Here is a 19203-nt window from a genome sequence, read left to right on the forward strand (position 1 = left end):
CTGCTGATCTATCTTGCACATACTAACAAATGCATGTGCCTAATAATTTGGTACCAAAAGTTTCTTCATGGTAGAGGGCAGAGTCCTGATTAAAACAACCTATACTTAACCTGAAAAGCACGGATTTATACCCAAAAAGCTAAGATCATTTTTAGTACTTTGTTTATATGTGTCTAGTGAACACAGCCAAATAAACCTTTCCTTAGCACTGTCACCAGATCAGTCCAGCAACTGCAGGTGTTGTCAGTCAACTAGCAGGTGGAGATTAAAACACACATACACAAGTATCTACCCTTTTATTTTTCAATCTGCAGTGCAGCTCCTGAGTTCAACTTCATTTTCTACAACTGTGAACAAAAAAACAAACAAAAATAAAGCAGCAGCAGCAGCAAGGAAATAAAATTCTGATTTCAGAAGGGGAACTTGTCTTGTTTGCAGTCAGCTCTGGGTAAACTCTCACTTGCCTCTCCTTCCTCTGCAAGGCTCTTAGGCGGGCATGGTGTGTATTCCCTGGTTGAACACTGGCTTTGACATTTGGGTTGATGATCCCCGCTTTGCTGCAGCATTGTAATCCAATCCAGCCCTTCTCTTTCAGCACACTGAGCAAGCCAGCTCTGGCTGAGGCTGTTAAGCGCTGTTCTCATTGCAGGGCCTGCCGGACCATGTTGTGTCTTTGCTGCGCGTTCCGTCTCTCTGCCGAACAATGGGATGTTGCAGCAGAAAGTTTGGGGACTCTTGGAGCTGGAAGCACCTTGTTGGGAGGAAAATCTGATGGCAGGCAGTGTGCTGAGAAGGCATCCTTTTCTGAGTGCGGGACCGGCAGCTATCTTGCCTTCCTGCACACCGTCAGTCTCTGATGCAAGTGGTACATACATCCTGATCTTGGTCAGCCCCTGGAAGATACTTTTGTTTTTCCCAGACTTTATTCTTCTCTGTCCATCAGTCTTACAGAGGTCCAGATCCTTCCAGGACACAAGACCAATCCAGATACTGCTGTTCCTGAAACATGTTCCAAGTGGGTAAGACCGGACCCGGTGGAGTGCTGGGATTTGAATTCTCTGCATTCTTCAGCTCACTCGGAGAACTCTTGCCCTTTGTCTTCAAGATCAGCCCTCCTTGGAGATCTTTAGAATGAGCTTCCAACAGAAGGAAGGGATGATCCTTCCATCCGTTGGATGCTTCAGAAAGAAGAATAGCCAGCACTGATTTCTAAGTTGCTGAAAGTGCTGCATATTTCTTCTCCTATAACTCAGGAGACCAGAGGACTCTATGATGAGAGGCTCTCTGAAGCTGCCTAGGGTATTTCCCTTATATTGTATTATTTAGAAGATGGCCTTGGCCCAATGGAAGAACCCAGATGTGGAGCTGAAGATGGAACAAGCTATGAGTAGGCTTTATCCTGTCCTACAGGAGGAAAAGAACAGTTTAAACAACTTAGTAGATGCCTTGGTGACTACAGTTACTAAGAAAACTACCATTCCTGTTGAAGTGGGTGTTGCCCTAAAAGATCTTCAGCACTGGAAGGTAGAGTTGGCTCTTAAAGCTTTGATATGGTGGCCCTAGGGCTTCAAATTTATAGCTTCTGTGTGGTCAGAGCCTGCCTTCAATGGATTCAGCCTACTTCCACATCCCTTTTTGGCTTCCTATTAGAGGTTTCTGCAATTGGCCATCCTGGGTTGTCAGTTTCAGTTCTGAGCAATGTTGTTTGGCTTGGCCAAGCTCCCAGAACTTTCTCAAATGATGTGGTGGTTGTAGCAGCCTTTCTACAGCACAGAGTTCATCCCTAGCTAGACAGTTGGTTGATCTGAGTGTCCTCTGTGGCAGGACAGTGTTCGAGTGACATGCAGGATGCTTCATTGCCTACTGTTAGGCTGGGTAATCAATTTCCCGAAGAGCAGGCTGGAACCAACAGTTGCTGGAGTATTTAGGGGTCCTGTTTGATACTCATGGAGGAAAGGGTTTCCTTCTGGATAACAGAATATGGGAGATCAGATCTAACTCCTCCTACAGCACAATGCCTAACAGCTTGAGATTACATGCATCTGTTAGGTTTAAATTGCAGCGATCCTAGATGTGGTCCCTTTGGCTCCATCCTAGCAACCTCAGTCTGAGAACTACTGGTCAATCTCTGATTTGATGGTGGTTACCATGGCCACTAGTCTCTCAGGATTGGGGGCCCCATTGCCAGGGTCAAGTGGTTGGCCTTTGAGGTGAAATGGTTGGAATTGAGGGCAATTTGTATGATGCTATTTGTATGATACTGCTAGACTTTGATACAACTCTTCAAGGGAAGACTGGTCCAGGTCATCATCAACAATACCACAACAGTGGCATGTGTTAACAAGTAAGGAATTAGAGGCTTGCCGCCTCTTCAGCAGGGTGGAAATACACCTGATGTTTGTATCGTTGGTGCACATTGCAGGGAAGCAGAATGTTCAAGTGGATTTCTTGAGCAGACATTCCATGGACCTGGGTGAGTGGGAGTTATTTCATTCAGTCTTCAAAGTCATAATGGATTGCTGAGTTTCCCTACTATTGATCTGATGGCTACCAGAGCAATTGCCAAAGTGGCCTGTTTGTTCGGCAGGTGCTGAGAATATGGATTGGAAGGAATCAAACACCCTAGTCCAGAGGTGGTCAACACTTGAATCAGGCTTTAGTCAAAGAAGGGAGGATTATTGAGCTGAATATTTTTTTCAGCACTTGCTAGATGTTCATACAGTTCTGATGATGTATCTTGAGGTGACAAATGAATTTTGTAGCTCTAAAAATGTGTTGAGACTTCCAAGAGAGGTGAAGTGGCCTCTAAAGCAACCATTGCCCATTGGCTGAAAGAGACAATTTCTTCAAATTAAGGCCTTGCAGGGGAATCGTTTCCCTTGCTGCTAAGAGTGCATTCCACAAGGGGAGTAGCTGCTTCTTGGGTGGAGTTTTGAGCAATTTCTCCTTTGGACATTTGTAGAGCAGCAACGTGATCTTCTCTCCACACCTGTTCCAGGCACTATTGTCCAGATGTGGTGGCAAGTGGAAGAAGCTACCTTTTGAGCTTTGGTGGTGGCTGGGGTCTCTGAATCCCTCTCAGTTTGTGGACTGCTTTATGTCCCACTGTTGCTGAACTGATCTGGAGAGGTTGCTGTGAAAAGAAAAATTAGATATTATTACCTGTTAATTTTCTTTCCTTCAGCCTCACCAGATCAGTCCAGTTCTCACCTTGTACAGAGACAGTTGTTTGATTGAACTGTGGAACAAAATTGGGTAAAATTGAACAAGCAGCCTCTGTATAGGGCAAGAACCTGGACTGATCTGCTAGGGCTAAAGAAAAGAAAATTAGGAGGTAAGATCTCATTTATCCTTCCCTAATGAATTTCTGTCTTGGTTAAATGTCTTTTTTTCTGAAAAAGGCAACATGTTCGATACTGCTATCAAAGGCTGCCACTTTGTGGATAAGCACATTTTAGAAATACTGAATCATTTTTTTTAAACATTTTATTTATAAGTTTCAAAATAGTACAATCAAGTAATCCTTGTAAAGAGAACTGAAAAAAAGAAAGGTAAAAGCTTCAACAATATCAATTTACAGTACTGAATTAAGCACAGAAACTTTTGGCAGTAGTCCACAACTAAGAGGATACAATACTAAGTGGAGGATGGAAAACCTGAAAGAATCAAAGGCAAAAAATAAAACTTGCTTGTCTATTAGAGAATAATTCTAAAGAACCCCAATAGAGACCTCTTCCTGAGGAGCTGCTGCAGACACCCACCTAGTAGCCAACACTGTGGTTAAGTGTGAGGGCTCCCAGAATATATACTTATTAGATTGTTATTGCACAATACATTTACATGGAAATTTTGGATAGAAAAAGGCCTTCGATTGAATTATCCTTGGTTGAAGCAGCAAAAATTCTGTTTCCCCGAGTCTCGTATGATACATCCAGGAAATGTAAACCTTTAACATCCCTAAATAGTTTCTCTTCCTATCTGAAATAAAGCTTAAGTAAAAAAAATCTCTATTAGCACTAGTAGCCAAAGATACAACCAAAGTCACACAGGAACTTTCTGAAACTCTATCAGAAGACTTCTCAACTTTTATAGGTTCCAAAGAATCCAAAGTTCACCACTTTGCACTCGCCTTCCCTGTATCTGGGTCAGCAAGTACTAAGCTTTAACAATTGGTGGAATCAATTCAAGAGATATATGTAATGTCTCTAATTTTTTTAAGGAGCTTTTGCTGATATGTTTTGAACATGAAGAATATTACACTCCTTGTAGTATTTTCAAGATTCTGTATCTTAGTTTGCATTGTTAAATCTGTTACACACAATTGATTTGCTTGTATTTGAGCCATTGTCTGATAATCCAAATGTATTTGTCCCACGGTAGCCTTAAATGTAGCTAATTCCAAGTCCAAAGAATTAACTTAATTTGATTCCCCATTTAAATGAGAGAGAAAATAATTAACTGGTGAGAAAGTTGTCATTACTGTAGATTTGTGACTGAGTAAACTGGGAAGTTCTGTGTCTCCTAGGAGACTCCTACCTCAGTCCCATTTCTAGTATTCCTTGGGGTCTAAAGCTAAACTCCATCTTTAGTCTGCAGTCTCCATTCAGCTCCAAAAGATTGTCATCACTTCCAGCTCCTTGGGTTCAACTCCCTGCTCACCAGCAGCCTGTGCTTCTTCCAGCAGGTGAGCTTGTTGCTGTTAGCTGAGGGGGTGGGGTTTTTGTGCATCTGGGCTCAGTCACCTCATATCCCATTGATAGCTCCTGCTCTCCACACACAGTTTCAATATCCAGCAGAGTCTGCTCCAGAATATTACCCAATTCTCTTGCGCATTGCAAAAATGTATTTATTGAGCCAGCAAAAGAAGCTGTTGCAGGAGGGGTCTGAGAAGAGCCCCCTCTCTGACCTTGTGTGTTCCCATCACAGTAAAGTATAAGGTAAGAAAGTCATGCAAACAGCAGCCTTCTTTGATCTGGTGGGGTCAGAAATACTGACCATTTTTAATGCCTGGACCCACTTAATGCTAATACATCTTTTCACTGTTTTTGTGAGAGATTCACATTGCTTTAGAATCTATGTCAACAGCAGGGCTGCACAAGAATTCGTATATAACTCATACAAAGCAAAGGCTAGAGAATGGCAAAGCAATGAGAACAGTCTAAAATAGTGCCCACTTGAAGGATACAAAACTTAGTGCCTCCCAGATAGTACAGTAATAACTAGCAAGGGCCAAAGCACAATGGTCTCTACAAGTTCCATAACCCATTACACAATAATCAACTTTCACTGATCATACAACACTCGTCACCCATACATACACACACACACACACACACACACAAATAAACCCTTATTGTTTATAGGAAAAGGACCAATAACCCAAGCAGTGGACAGAATACAGTTCTATACCCGCAAATTAGAGCAGTAAGGTTTCCTCCCCACCCAACTCTCCCGTTGCTCTGCTCAAAGCTATCGGCACCAAAAAGGCAATGGAGCAACTCATAACAAGGCAAAGATGGTCAGTTAACAAAGTGGGAGGGACATATCAGACATAAGTTTTCATCCAAAACAGTAATATGTTTAGGGTCATTGAACCGATACAATAGTGATCTACCTGGTAACCAGTGCCCAATAGGCTCAGCAAGACCACAGTCCTATCCCACCACAGGTAACTTTTAACTCAACACACACACGACACTCATCTCACTACACTTTAAAAAAAAAAAAAAAAAAAAAAAGGAATTATGCTGCTGACTGTCCATAAGTAGAGGCGTTCCTCAGCTGCTGGATACTTTGTAGTCCACATGGATGGCAAGGGTCTGCAAGGCAGAGCCAGTAGACAAGATATAATAACATTGTCCATCCCTGCTGTGAATTCTCGGTCAAAAAGAATACATCCTGTAGTTATAATCCCATTGAGAAGCCAAAGTTAGGAGTCATACAACAGCGAACCGCTTTCCCCTTCCAGCAATCAGACATCACTCCTCCTTAGGCAGAGCTGTTTGAAGAAGCCGTGCCCCGTAGAAAAGACTGAGCCGCTGCAGGTGAATCAAAAAAACTTCTGTTTCCCTTTGTAAACACTTTAAAGCGGGCCGGGTACAATAGAATGTGTCGCCAGTGGAGCTCCGCACAAACAGGGGCATACGCTTTTCACAGCGATGAAACTCTAGCAGAGAAATCTTGGAAGCAGAGAACCAGCGTATTCTCATTGGTAAGGGGACCTTTAGCCTGAATTGCCCTTAGAATTTCTGCTTTGTGTGCATAGTTCAGGATTTTGAAAATGACCACACATGGATGAGTCTCTGCCTGCTTCCTAGGACCCAACCTGTGGGCCCGCTCAATACGAAGGGGTCATTGAACCTCTGATTGCAACTTCAGAGTGGAACTAAGCCATGTTTCCAGACATTTACTCAGCTCTGCTTCTGATAAAGTCTCGGGCAGGCTTACCATATGTAAGTTCTCTCTCCAAGATCGTTTTTTAATATTATCCATCTTGTCCTCTAAGGACCTTATCTTAGTCTGAAGATCTGTATTTGATGTAACAAGTCCGACATGCGCTGACACTGTGCAGAGAATTCTCCCGTTAGAGATTCCAGCCTCCCATCCACCACATCTAGTTTATCTGCGACCGCTTGCAAACATTTATCTAGAGAAGCATCGATCATGGTCTTCAGTTCCGTGACGATCTCCACCAACCACGCAGAGCTTATAGAAGACGGTCCGAGGTCTCAATGCCGCCCCCCCAACCGCCATCTTGGAGTTGCTCTGTTGGAATTGCTCCCTCTCACGGTGCAGCGATTTTGTAGTCATAAGTAAGCACAATTTCCACTTGTCTTGTTCAAAAACTGCTCCTGAACACTTCAACCCTCAAATCCTTAGCTTTGATTTCAGTTAAGTGAGTTGGTAGGGCGAAGGTGGGGATTGGGGCGCAGGAGCTCTTTCCCCTCATACCTGCTCTCTAGCAAGGCATCACGTGACCTCTCTCAAATTTGCTTTTAAATACTTTTTTTTGCTATATCCATTTATTGAGTTAAATGAAAAATAATGCCTCCATCTCCATAACCTTTGTTTAAAAGAAGATATTGTAATACAAAATGAAAATAATGTTTGAAACTTGCTCTTTTATTACATGTATTTTTTTTATATAGTTGCCATCATTTGCCAAACATTTCTGGCAATGTTGGAAAGAACTACATGTCTCTTCAACCAGTTGCTCACAGTCCTTTCCACTTCATTAAAGTTGAACAGAGGCCCCCAAAGGTATTCCTTCAATTTTGGAAAAAAATGAAAATCACATGGTGCTAATCTGTGAAACCCATCTTCTCAATTGCCTCTCTGCTGTTTCATGCTGTGTGAGGCTTAGTGGTTTTGTAAATTACCAACTTTACTCAGTAAAACAGTAAACATATAGCATCCTTCCTTCCATCATCAAAGTTTTACCCATTTTTATCCCTCCCCTCCCCTCCCCCCATCCAACCCTCTCCCTCCATTATCGTATTCCACCCTACCCACAACCAACATCTTTAGGAACCTCCCCCAGTCTCAAAACCCTAACCTCCCCCCTCCCCCTTCAGAAGCTATCAGATCTCACTGCTCACCATCACTGAGCGGGAATGACCTAACTCGATTATGTCTCATAAAGTATTAAGCAGGAGACTACGCCCCTGTGGGCTTAAGGTCTGGAGATATGGGTTCCAGATCACCAGGAAGGACTTGCGCCCCTTTGGGGAGCTCCTTGCATCCCTAGCCATGCAAAGAAAAGCTACGAGAATGGTATGGGATTTGCGTTACAAGATGTATGAGGAGAGACTACTCCAACCAGAGTTACACCTAATCACACTGACCACCCTTCAACATCTTCAGTCCTTCTGTGACTGTTCTTTTGTGCTTGACTGCTTAAATATTTTAAATTTAAATGCTTTACTTTTTGTCTATTAGATTGTAAGCTCTTTGAGCAGGGACTGTCTTTCTTCTGTGTTTGTACAGCGCTGCGTACACTTTGTAGCGCTCTAGAAATGTTAAATAGTAGTAGTAGTAGACTTGCTGACCTGAACATGTATACCTTGGAGGAAAGGAGAAACAGGGGTGATATGATACAGACGTTCAAATATTTGAAAGGTATTAATCCGCAAACGAACCTTTTCCATAGATGGGATGGTGGTAGAAGTAGAGGACATGAAATGAGATTGAAGGGGGGCAGACTCAAGAAAAATGTCAGGAAGTATTTTTTCACAGAGAGAGTGGTGGATACTTGGAATGCCCTCTCGCGGGAGGTGGTGGAGATGAAAATGGTAACGGAATTCAAAAATGCATGGGATAAACATAAAGGAATCCTGTTCAGAGGCAATGGATCCTTAGAAGCTTAATAGAGATTGGGTGGCAGAGCCAGTGGTGGGAGGCGGGGCTAGTGCTGGGCAGACTTCTACGGTCTGTGCCCTGAAAATGGCAGAAACAAATCAAGGTCAGGTATACACAAAAAGTAGCACATATATGTTTATCTTGTTGGGCAGACTGGATGGACCGTGCAGGCCTTTTTCTGCAGTCATCTACTATGTTACTATGATTCCTCCAATGCCAATATGCTGGAGGGTCTGGAGATATCCAATATTGTAAAATAACTTTTCAGGCTACAAGAGCTAATTTACAGCACAAAAGAACTGCAAATCTATTCATATTAATAAAGGCCCTAGGAGCATCAAATAGCAATTGTTCTACCGAGCCACCTATATCTTGCGCTAATATCCGACTTATAAATCTTTTGATCTGCTCCCAAAAGGGTTTAACTTTTGGGCAGCTCCAGAAAGTGTGTGCAATAGTGTGAGTGAACCGTTTACGTTTGAAACAATTATGATCGCCCCTCGCCCCCACATGCTCTAAGCATTACCCTATACTCACATCCTCTTAGTCTTGCATCTTTAGTCAACAAGGGAATGCTTCTGAGTGTGGCAGCAACATCCCAATCCCCTATAGCCACCCCTAGGTCCTCCGCCCATTTGGATTTTAAGGAAGTAAAATCCCTATCCAGATCTCCTTTTAGCAGGGCCTTATGCAGGTTCGATACTAAGCATCCTACCTCTGATACTTCCTGGAAAAAAGTCTCTAATCCGTGCGCCCAAAGGGACCCGCAAAGCTGACCTATCGAGGGAGGATATATAGTGTCTAATCTGTGCAAAGGCAAAACAATTGCCCATGAAACACCCATCCTTCCTTGGAGCTGATCAAAGTTTATCATTTCTCCCTCACTCGACAGTAAGTGCTCCAATCTTACAATGCCCCGTTGTTCCCAGAGTTAAAAAGTAGGGTTATCTATCCCCGGCTGGAAAGTTACATTGCCCCTCAAAGACTGCAGGTTTGAAATATATGTATTGCCCCCCAATTGATTCACTATCACCCTCCATACATCCTGCATTGAATTCAGCAATATGTTCTCCTTCAGAGGTCCAGGTATTTGAGCCCTCCCAAGGTGCAGCAACGAGTACAAATCATAAGGGGCAAAAAGTGCCTTTTCTAATTCTATCGGTGTATAAATTTGCGTCTGTCCAAACCAATCTCCCAGATGTCTCAGTAGGCATGCCCAGTTATATTGTTTTAAATCCGGAATTCCCCCCTCCACCCTGACTCCAGGAGCCACGCAACATATCCATCCTGAGTTTGCTTTTTGCCTGCCCAGCAAAATTTACTAAATAATTTATATGCACCTCTCAGATCTTTCTGCAGTAACCTCAGTGGTAAACTGTGAAGTGCATATAACCACCGAGGAAATATGACTATTTGTACTAATCCCACTCTTCCCATTAAGGACACTGGAAGGTCTCTCCAACTAGTTAATTGTTTCCTGGTGGCTTCCATTAGAGCCGTTATATTTAATCTATACAGAACTCCTATATCCATTGTCCCCTAAATATTTAAAGGAGCCAATAGCCCACCATAGAGGAAACTCTAAACCCCATAGGGCCTTTACTTGTGGCGAAGACGGTAAGGCCTCTGATTTCTCTTAAGACGGAATCCTGCAAAATCCCCATATTCCTTAAAAGAATCTAACAAAGCCTGTAAGGAGGTCTGCGGGTTACTTAAGTGGACCAACAAGTCGTCAGCAAAAGCTGCCACCTTGAAACAATGGGGACCAAGCTGAACTTCCTAGATATCGGGGTTCTCCATTATATCTCTTATCAGAGGATCCAATGATAGTACAAAGAGAAGCGGGAAAGGGGGCATCCCTGTCGCGTACCCCGAAGTACTCAAAAGGATAAGATTCCTGCCCATTAACTGAGACCCGCGCCTGAGGGTCAGCATGTAATGCCTTAATTACTGAGACAAAACGGCCCGTAAACCCATAGGCCTTCAAGGAGGCGAAAAGAAACTCCCAATGCACCCGGTCAAAGGCTTTCTCAGTGTCAAAGCTGATAAGAATTGACAGGAAGTCCCTCAGACGTCTATATTCTAGTGTGGACAGAATTGTACGTAGGTTCTTAGCTACTGTTCTTCCCCCCTCAAACCCCACTTATGCCTCGTGTATCAGATTAGGTAAAACCGTAGCCAGGCGGTTTGCCATTATTTTAGCAAACAGCTTTGCTTCATAGTTTAAAAGCGATATATGTCTGTAGGATTCCGGTCTTGTAGGGTCTCTAACTGGCTTAGGTAAAACTATAATTTGAGCCATTGCTAGCGAGGTGGGGGGGGGCAGTGCTTCCTCATCCACACATTTATTGAACAGATTAGTAAGAGGGGGGATAATTTCCAAGCCCATCAATTTGTAAAATTCTGTCCTAAAGCCATCCATTCCTGGTGCTTTCAGTAGTGGGCTCTGATTTATCATCTCTGCCATTTTGTCTTCTGAAATTGGAGCTTTCAAGCGCTCCCTCTCTTTCTGACTAAGTGAGGGCAGATTTATGCTATTTAAGTATAAGTCTCCTAGAAGGCCCTCCTCTGTGGGTTCCCCATACAGTTTACTGTAATAATTATAAAAAGCTTCGCAAATGCCCTCATCTATGTGGGCAACTTGTCCGGTACTATTTTTTTTTTTTGTTACATTTGTACCCCGCGCTTTCCCACTCATGGCAGGCTCAATGCGGCTTACATATACTACTACTACTATTTAGCATTTCTATAGCGCTACAAGGCGTACGCAGCGCTGCACAAACATAGAAGACAGTCCCTGCTCAAAGAGCTTACAATCTAATAGACAAAATAAAATAAAGCAAGCAAATCAAATCAATTAATGTGAACGGGAAGGAAGAGAGGAGGGTAGGTGGAGGCGAGTGGTTACAAGTGGTTACGAGTCAAAAACAATGTTAAAGAGGTGGGCTTTCAGTCTAGATTTAAAGGTGGCCAAGGATGGGGCAAGACGTAGGGGCTCAGGAAGTTTATTCCAGGCATAGGGTGCAGCGAGACAGAAGGCGCGAAGTCTGGAGTTGGCAGTAGTGGAGAAGGGAACAGATAAGAAGGATTTATCCATGGAGAGGAGTGCACGGGAAGGGGTGTAGGGAAGGACAAGTGTGGAGAGATACTGGGGAGCAGCAGAGTGAGTACATTTATAGGTTAGTAGAAGAAGTTTGAACAGGATGCGAAAACGGATAGGGAGCCAGTGAAGGGTCTTGAGGAGAGGGGTAGTATGAGTAAAGCGACCCTGGCGGAAGACGAGACGGGCATATACAGGTACTTATTCCGAATTGTGAGAATATTCTGTACCCCTCCTCACGGGCATGCCAACCTTGCCAACAGCCTACCTGCTTTATTATCATGCCTATAAAGTTGATATCTATAATATGTTTGTGATTTAGTAGCTCGCTGATGTAAAAGTGAATTCAATGCAGTTTGTATTTCTAACAATTTTTGGCGATCTTTCCCTGTATGGGATTGCCCATAGCGCTGCCGGGCCCTCCGCAGTAGAGTCCCCAACCGCAATATTTGTTTATCCTGAGAGACTCTTATGTAGTGTGTATAGCTTATAATTTCCCCCCTAAGTACAGCCTTGGCAGCCTCCCAAAATAACACCGGGTCCTCTACGTGTTCTACATTAGTTAATTTATAACTTTCCCATTTATTCAGGAGGCGCTCTTTAAATACTGGATCAATATACAACTCTAATGGGAATCTCCACCTACCCTTATGTGCCTCAGACGGCCGCAAAGACCAATCCATCCATACCCATGTATGATCTGAAATAGCATAAGGCCCGTATTTCCATTTTTTTCACCCTTCTAAACTCCCCTCTGTATACCAGCAAATAATCGATACGTGCCTGTGTGGCATGTGCCCTAGATAAGTGAGTATACTCTTTGTCTGAGGGGTGTAACTCCCTCCCTACATCCACTACGTCCAAAAGATGACTCAAACGAAGTAAACCCTTATTTGCATAATATGATGAATTCTGCACCGGTACCGAATGATCTACATTAGGGTCTCATACCGCTTTAAAGTCTCCGCCCACCACTAAAGGGGAATACTCTTTTGAGATTAACAGGTTAATTATGATCTGATAAAATTTCTTGTTGTACTGATTAGGAGCATACAGGTTGCAAATGTAAACTGTATGGTGATTAATAACAGCTTGGACTGGTATAAAACGCCCCTCTGAGTCTGCCTTTATTACCTGTGCTTTTTCCACTAACCCCTTTTTAAACAAAACTGCCACCCCTCCCTTCCTCCCCTGGGATGCTGCTGCCAAACACTCCTACCCACCACGTTTTCAACTTCCCATGTTCTAAGGCAGTAAGGTGTGTCTCTTGTAACAGGGCTATGTCAATTTTATGTCTGTGTAATTGTTGCAGGATTTTTGAATGTTTAACTGGGGAATTTATCCCACCTACATTCCATGTCACCAAACGTACCATATCCAAACTTCAGCCAATGCTATTAACGTAACATGAACTACTATACCCAATAAGGGGGCACATCCCAGCCTCCGTCCACCCCCTACCAACACATGAACCCGCATATATGATTCCCCCCCAGTCCCCGCTTACACCACATAATAGCTTCTGAACTCCCCCCCCCCCCCCCCCCCCCGAGCTCCCTGCCCTAATCTTAATGCTCTACCCAGTGGAGCGGTCACATTTAACGCCCCCTCCCCAACTTCCCCACAGCTAACATTATACAAATCTTTTTAACTGCTCGGTGAAATTCACAACTCACTGCCCTCCCCCTACTAACCATACATCCTCTTAGCCCGTCCCTACCACTTCTTCTCCCTCCTAGTAACATAAACCTTAGTCCAAATCTTCACCTATCTCAGTATCCCTGAACCCTGGTAGCGCTTTAGAAATGTTTAGTAGTAGTAGTATCCAGCCTATCCTTATATTTAACTCCTTACATCTCATACACAACACAAAAAATCCCCGTTTTTGGCATAATTTAATCACCCTTGTTGCTATCCCGTTGCCATCTATCCACACATATCTGTCCCCAGGTTTTACCACTGCAGATCCAGCAGATAGTGTGCCAAAAGAAGGGAGGGTAGTGTCCTACTACACCACCACTACCCTCTCCTAGAAGTCACGGAACCTTTCTTCCTGCGTTAACCCTCAAGAACTTCGATACTCGTCTAACTAAGTTAATTGTAAGCCTCATTGAACTTACCACTAGGTTGGAAAATGTGAGGTACACATGCAGAAAATAAATGAGACTTAGGGAGTGTAAGGGTAAGGGGCTGAAGGAAAACAGGAGAGCCTGAGTGAGAGACAGGAAGGCAAGCTGAGACTAGCAGGAGGAGTATTGGTGATGGAGGGGCACACTACATATTTCCTGTCCCATTCATGGTCCTCATTGTGGCCCCCAGGCCAAAGTTTGCCTTCCCTCTAGTCTTGTATGTGGAAGGACTTCTTGAAGAGGTACTTGAGTGGTTTAGGATATAATATAGGAAGCACTATTTCTATTACTGCCAATAGACTGCCTTGATTCATCCCATTTGTGCAGAATTGTGGAACTGGTGCTAAGAGAGAAATTCTTACCAGGTAATTTTCTTTTCTTTAGTCAGCAACACTGTTCTGCAATCCCAGGCTTGGAAGGCCTTGGCCCGGGGTTCTGGGTGTGCTCTGTGTTTAAAAAAAAAAAAAGAAATTTAGTGTGTGATTGGCAGCCATACAGGATTCCTGTGATATGGCTATATCCTGGTATATGCATATTGCTCGCACGATTATCGTTGCAGCTGCAATGGTTGTAGCATGGGTGTGTTATAAAGGGACCTTCTGCTGCTTGGGCAGATACATACTGATTTGTTTCAGAGGCCACATCAACTTATGCTGGTGATGTCACTGTCAGAATTCAGTTTTCTCCACATCCACCTGCTGGTAGAAAGGGATAACACCCATTTGTGTAGAACATTGTCGCTGACTAAAGTAAAAAGAATTGTGTGGGAAGACATAATTTCTCCTTGTTTCCCAGATTTGGACTTTTGGTGGTGTTTTGGATTTGGCATTCAGCACTGTCTTTTTGAGCCTCATGTTACTCTGGTAGTGAAATCTTGCTTTTTTGCTCTAAGACAAATATGATCACTACATTCGATACACACTAAAGACTACATTTGTACTTTATTACACACCTTTGTCACTAATTATCTTGACGATTGCAATTCCTTATTGAACAGCTCTCGTCAGGCTGCTTTCTGCTGTCTCCAGTTGATACAAAACGCTACCATTTGCCTATTGCATTGTGCTAGCTGTTATGATAAGTAGTAGTAGTAGTTATGTTCGTGTAATGCCTTTATTTTGATTGTACCATTGGCTTCTTGTAAGTTATGGGGTTAAGTATACATTTTTGATGCCTTGATACTGCTTACTTCTGCTGAATGTGTAAATAGCAATAACCGCCTATCAATTCTGCCTCCATCACAGGCCTGCTGGGAGGCTACTCAAGATCCTGCATTCTATATTAATACCCCTGTTATGGAACTCTAGTCCCAAACACATTCAGTTAGAACCTGCTTTCCCAATGTTTAAATCTACTGTCTTAAAACCTATTTTTTTTAACAAGCACTGGTTGACTGTTGTTGTCCATGAAGACCAGCTTCTACCTTTTTCTCTGCTATTATTCTGTAAACTGCTTTGACTTGTTTAATGAATGTTGGTATATCAAGCCTCTGTGTAAATAATATCACAAACTCAGAAGTCCTGGCAGAGCAGCTCTTTCAGTATTAGCACAGTCAGAGAGACAATATCTGGACTTAGAATGTATTCTCACACCCCTATTATATAAAAACAAACACCTCCACCCCCCAAAAAAAAAAAAAAAAAATCTGAGCAGTTACTGGTCACAAAGAATATAAAATTTCTATGCAGCAACATTCCTTATGTAAATGACATAACTGTATGCTAGAAAATCCTAAAGACATCCACTTTGGACTAACGATAAACATCAAACTATTACAAAGTTAAATTCATCCTGACCCACAACTCCTTCAGCTTCAGTACTGATACTTATCTACAGATCATGGGCATTCTTAGGTGCATCAGGATATATTAACCACATTATGCTAGTCTTTCAGAAGATTCCTTTTTGAATGAATGGATATCAGACTACATTTTTCAAATATTATTGCTATATTGATGATGATTCTGTGATTTAGACAAAGGAAGACAAAAGTTTTGTAACAATTTTACAACTCTTATGCTACCTATATTTCAGTCAGATTCAAAATGAACTAATCCACAAAGTTATTTTAAACACCATGGTTTTTCAACAATGGCTATCTACAAACCTCTGAGTATAAAAAAACTGGCTGAAAGATACAGCTACCTTTTCCAGTTCATACTTAAAATAAAAGGGCCATTTTACACCTTATATGCTCTGACTCAAAATATGGGGTTGTATGTTGCTAGAAATAATAAACTGCATGGTTTCTCTTTAAGTAGGTTTTCCTGGTCATTTGCTGTAGGTATTTTAGGTGAAGCAGCGATCTATCTGAAATGATTATTAGGTTTTGAGGTGAGGGATTGTTATATTTTGAGTCCAAACATATTCAGTGTACAACTTACCTAAACAAATGCCACAGAGTGAATACTCCTAGCAACATACAATCCAGAGTTGGGAAAGCAGAGCAGAATCAAAGATCTACTGCTGCCAGTCCTGGAGGATGAATCACTGAAAGAAATATTCCATGCTCCACCAGTACTGATCTTTTCAGCAGCCAGCTAATCCAAAATAAATTGGAAAATGGCAGTATTTATAGAAACTCATAATGGCAAAAGTCCCTTTAGTATACCACATTACAGATTGTGCCTACAGACATCACAGGACCCAGTGGTTATCCACATTGGAGTAAGGGATCCTTCTTATGCTGCTCCTTTAACATAGTGTGTGATCTTCAATGTAGAATATGTAAAGAGTGATGCTACATTGGTAAAATAGGCCACAAGTTAAAAATAAGAGTTAACTTAGACATGAGATCACACCTTTATGGAAGTACACTTTTCATCATCAGACTACTATATCCCTAATCTTATTAGGGTACTAAAAGGTAAATTCAGAACAGTCTAGGAATACAAGACATTTGACGTTAACATGATTGGATTTATCTATTTTTATTTATTTATGCATGTATTCTGGAGACATTCCAAATAGTATTTTGTAAATGAGGGTGCTTGATTTGAAGATTAATCTAGCCTTGATTGGTAATCAGTGTAGCTTTTCAAGCATGTTGCTCTCTCTCGTATTTCGACTTTTTGTATATCGGTCTTGCTGCTATATTTTCCATAGTATCCTAAAACATTGCAACGTGATTGCAGATACTTGACTGTCCAGAGATAGATGTTTGTTGAGAATGATTCCCAATATTTTTAATTGTGTATATTAGTGCGACTCTGCCACCTTTCTTTTTTGTTTTGTTGTTGTGTACCATTTTGTATCCTGGTGGGGCATATGTCGAGCAGTGCTGGTTTGTCTGTTTCCGTAATGAATAGTAGCCATAGTTGTTGCGTTTCTATCCAGTCTCTAATTATCGTTGTTTTGTTGATCGCCAATCTCACATTAATGTATCCTGTGGGTATTGGAGCATAGGTGCCATGTTTTGTGTTGGTGTGTTTGACCTTTTGTATTTGTGATTTATCTTTTTTGGGATTGTGGTCATGCTTGTTGTTGCTCAGGCTTGCTTTTTTGTTTTTGGCTGTTGATTTGGTCTCTGGATTGCTGTGGGGGTTATTGTTGAACTCTTCCAATTGATGATTGGGGGGGGGGGGTATCATCTGGTTGAGATGTGTACAGGGATTTTATTCCATTAGGAGAGGTGAATTTTAATCCTATTAACCATATTTTATCAAGCAGTAGAAAACCCATTTCTTTATATTGGCCATTTTGGGGTTGTTCTCAGTGTTTGTGTGTTACCCTGTTAGGTTGGTTTCTTTTTGTGACCTGTTGGGTTCCAGAGTCTACTGCTCCATTCTCATAAGTATGAGACCAAAGGTTCATCAAGCTCAGCATCCTGTTTCCAACAGTGGCCAATCCAGGTCAGAGGTGCCTGGCAAGATCCCAAGGCAGTACAATACATTTTATGCTGCTTATCCTAGAAATACTGTCAGACTAAAGTGGCAGTAATCTACTACTACTGCTATATATACAATACACAAAATAGTAGAATTTCCAGCAGGAGTGTCTAATGTCTTCTAGATGGATATGTATAACACATTAATCTAAAGGGAAAGTCTCATATGGTCACCGGGGCGGTTTTTATAACACCAGTGGAGGTGAACCCCTATTTTGTGACAGTTGTAATTATCGACTGACCCCCTTCCTGCCTCTATTTGTGATTTTTTTCCCCTTTTTATCCTTTTGTATAAAGCTTAAATATTTTTTTGTAAATCTTTCTAATTTATATGTCTCATAACTTCATTATAAATTACAGAGATTTACAAAAAAATATTTAAACTTTATAAAAAAAGAGGCAGGAAGGGGGTCAGTTGATGATCACAACTGTCACAAAATAGGGTTCACCTCCATTGGTGTTATAAAAACCGCCCCGGTGACCATATGAGACTTTCCTTTTAGATTAATGTGTTATACATATTCATCTAGAAGACATTAGACACTCCTGCTTGAAATTCTACTATTTTGTTTATTGTTTCCTAGAAATAAGCAGTGGATTTTCCCCAAGTTCATTTCAATAATTGGTTATGGACTTTTCTTTTAGGAAGCTATCCAAACCTTTTTTAACTTCGCTAAGCTAACTGCTTTTACTACATCTCTGACAACGATTTCCAGAGTTTAATTGCACACGGAGTGAAGAAATATTTTCTCTGATTCATTTTAAATGTACTACTTTGTAGCTTCATTGCGTGCCTCCTGGTCCTAGTATGTGCCTGTGTTTCCCTCGTGATCAATTCCTTGTTTCTCTCAGTTTTCAGTGCTGGGTGTCATGGAAATTAGTCGTGGGTCTAGCATTTGATTTGGAGCTGAGTTCCCGGTTACAGTCTGCCATGATGTGTTGGTGTTAGATTTGCCACTGGTAATGGTGGCTTGAGAAGAGAGCAGACCCTCCAGAATTCAGTCCACCTAGCCAGTCGATTAGGTCATAAAGGGGAACATCTGGTGCCTCTAGGCACTGGAGTAATCCATCGAAGCCTGTGTTTTCTCCCCACTGGGGTCCAACAGAGCACCTCGCTGCAAATCAGCTCAGTCAGAGACCTAAAGCCTTCCGAGGTGTCGGTGGCTGTTCAGGGTTGATGGTCTGCTCTTCAGACCCTGCACCAACTCCAGCAAACAGATGGGGTCCAGCAGAGTATCTCGCTGCTATTCGACTCAGTCAGGAGCTCAAGGCCGTCTGAGACGGTGGTGACTGTGCAGAGGCGATGGTTTGCTCCCTAGATCCAGTGCTGACTCCAGAAAACTCCCAAAGCAATTCTCTCTATCTTGCGCATCCCTCGTGGGGGAGCCGGCAAGATGACCTGGTGCATCCGCTGAGCACCATGTACCCACCAAGTTCCCACTGCTCTCACTGTTCATTCGAGTCATGCCCACATTTACTCTCTGCTGCCAATGCCTGTCTGACTCATCCGCTCAGCTCTGGCAGCCGTCGCAGGTGTGGGCCTTCTCTATCTAGGGAAAAGACCAGCTCTCTGCCAGGCCCTGTTAGGGCCCTACCAGGATATGTGGCGACAAGCTCCCGCAGAAGTCGTTGGAGATTCACTGAACTGGCGTCCTTTCACAGGTGCTGGTTACAGGTGAGGGGATGAGGACCGAAGCAGTCACGGCTGTTGGTTGATTTGTCCTGCCTGT

General features: G+C 42.5%; 1 protein-coding gene across 1 annotated transcript in view; it reads left to right on the forward strand.

Moving 5' to 3' along the window:
• KATNB1 (katanin regulatory subunit B1) overlaps positions 1-19203 on the forward strand; it is a 324176-nt gene that overhangs the window by 235377 nt on the left and 69596 nt on the right. The gene's annotated exons all lie outside the window — the stretch shown is intronic.

Source organism: Microcaecilia unicolor, chromosome 5, assembly GCF_901765095.1.
Source record: "Microcaecilia unicolor chromosome 5, aMicUni1.1, whole genome shotgun sequence".
Lineage (NCBI taxonomy): Eukaryota > Metazoa > Chordata > Amphibia > Gymnophiona > Siphonopidae > Microcaecilia > Microcaecilia unicolor.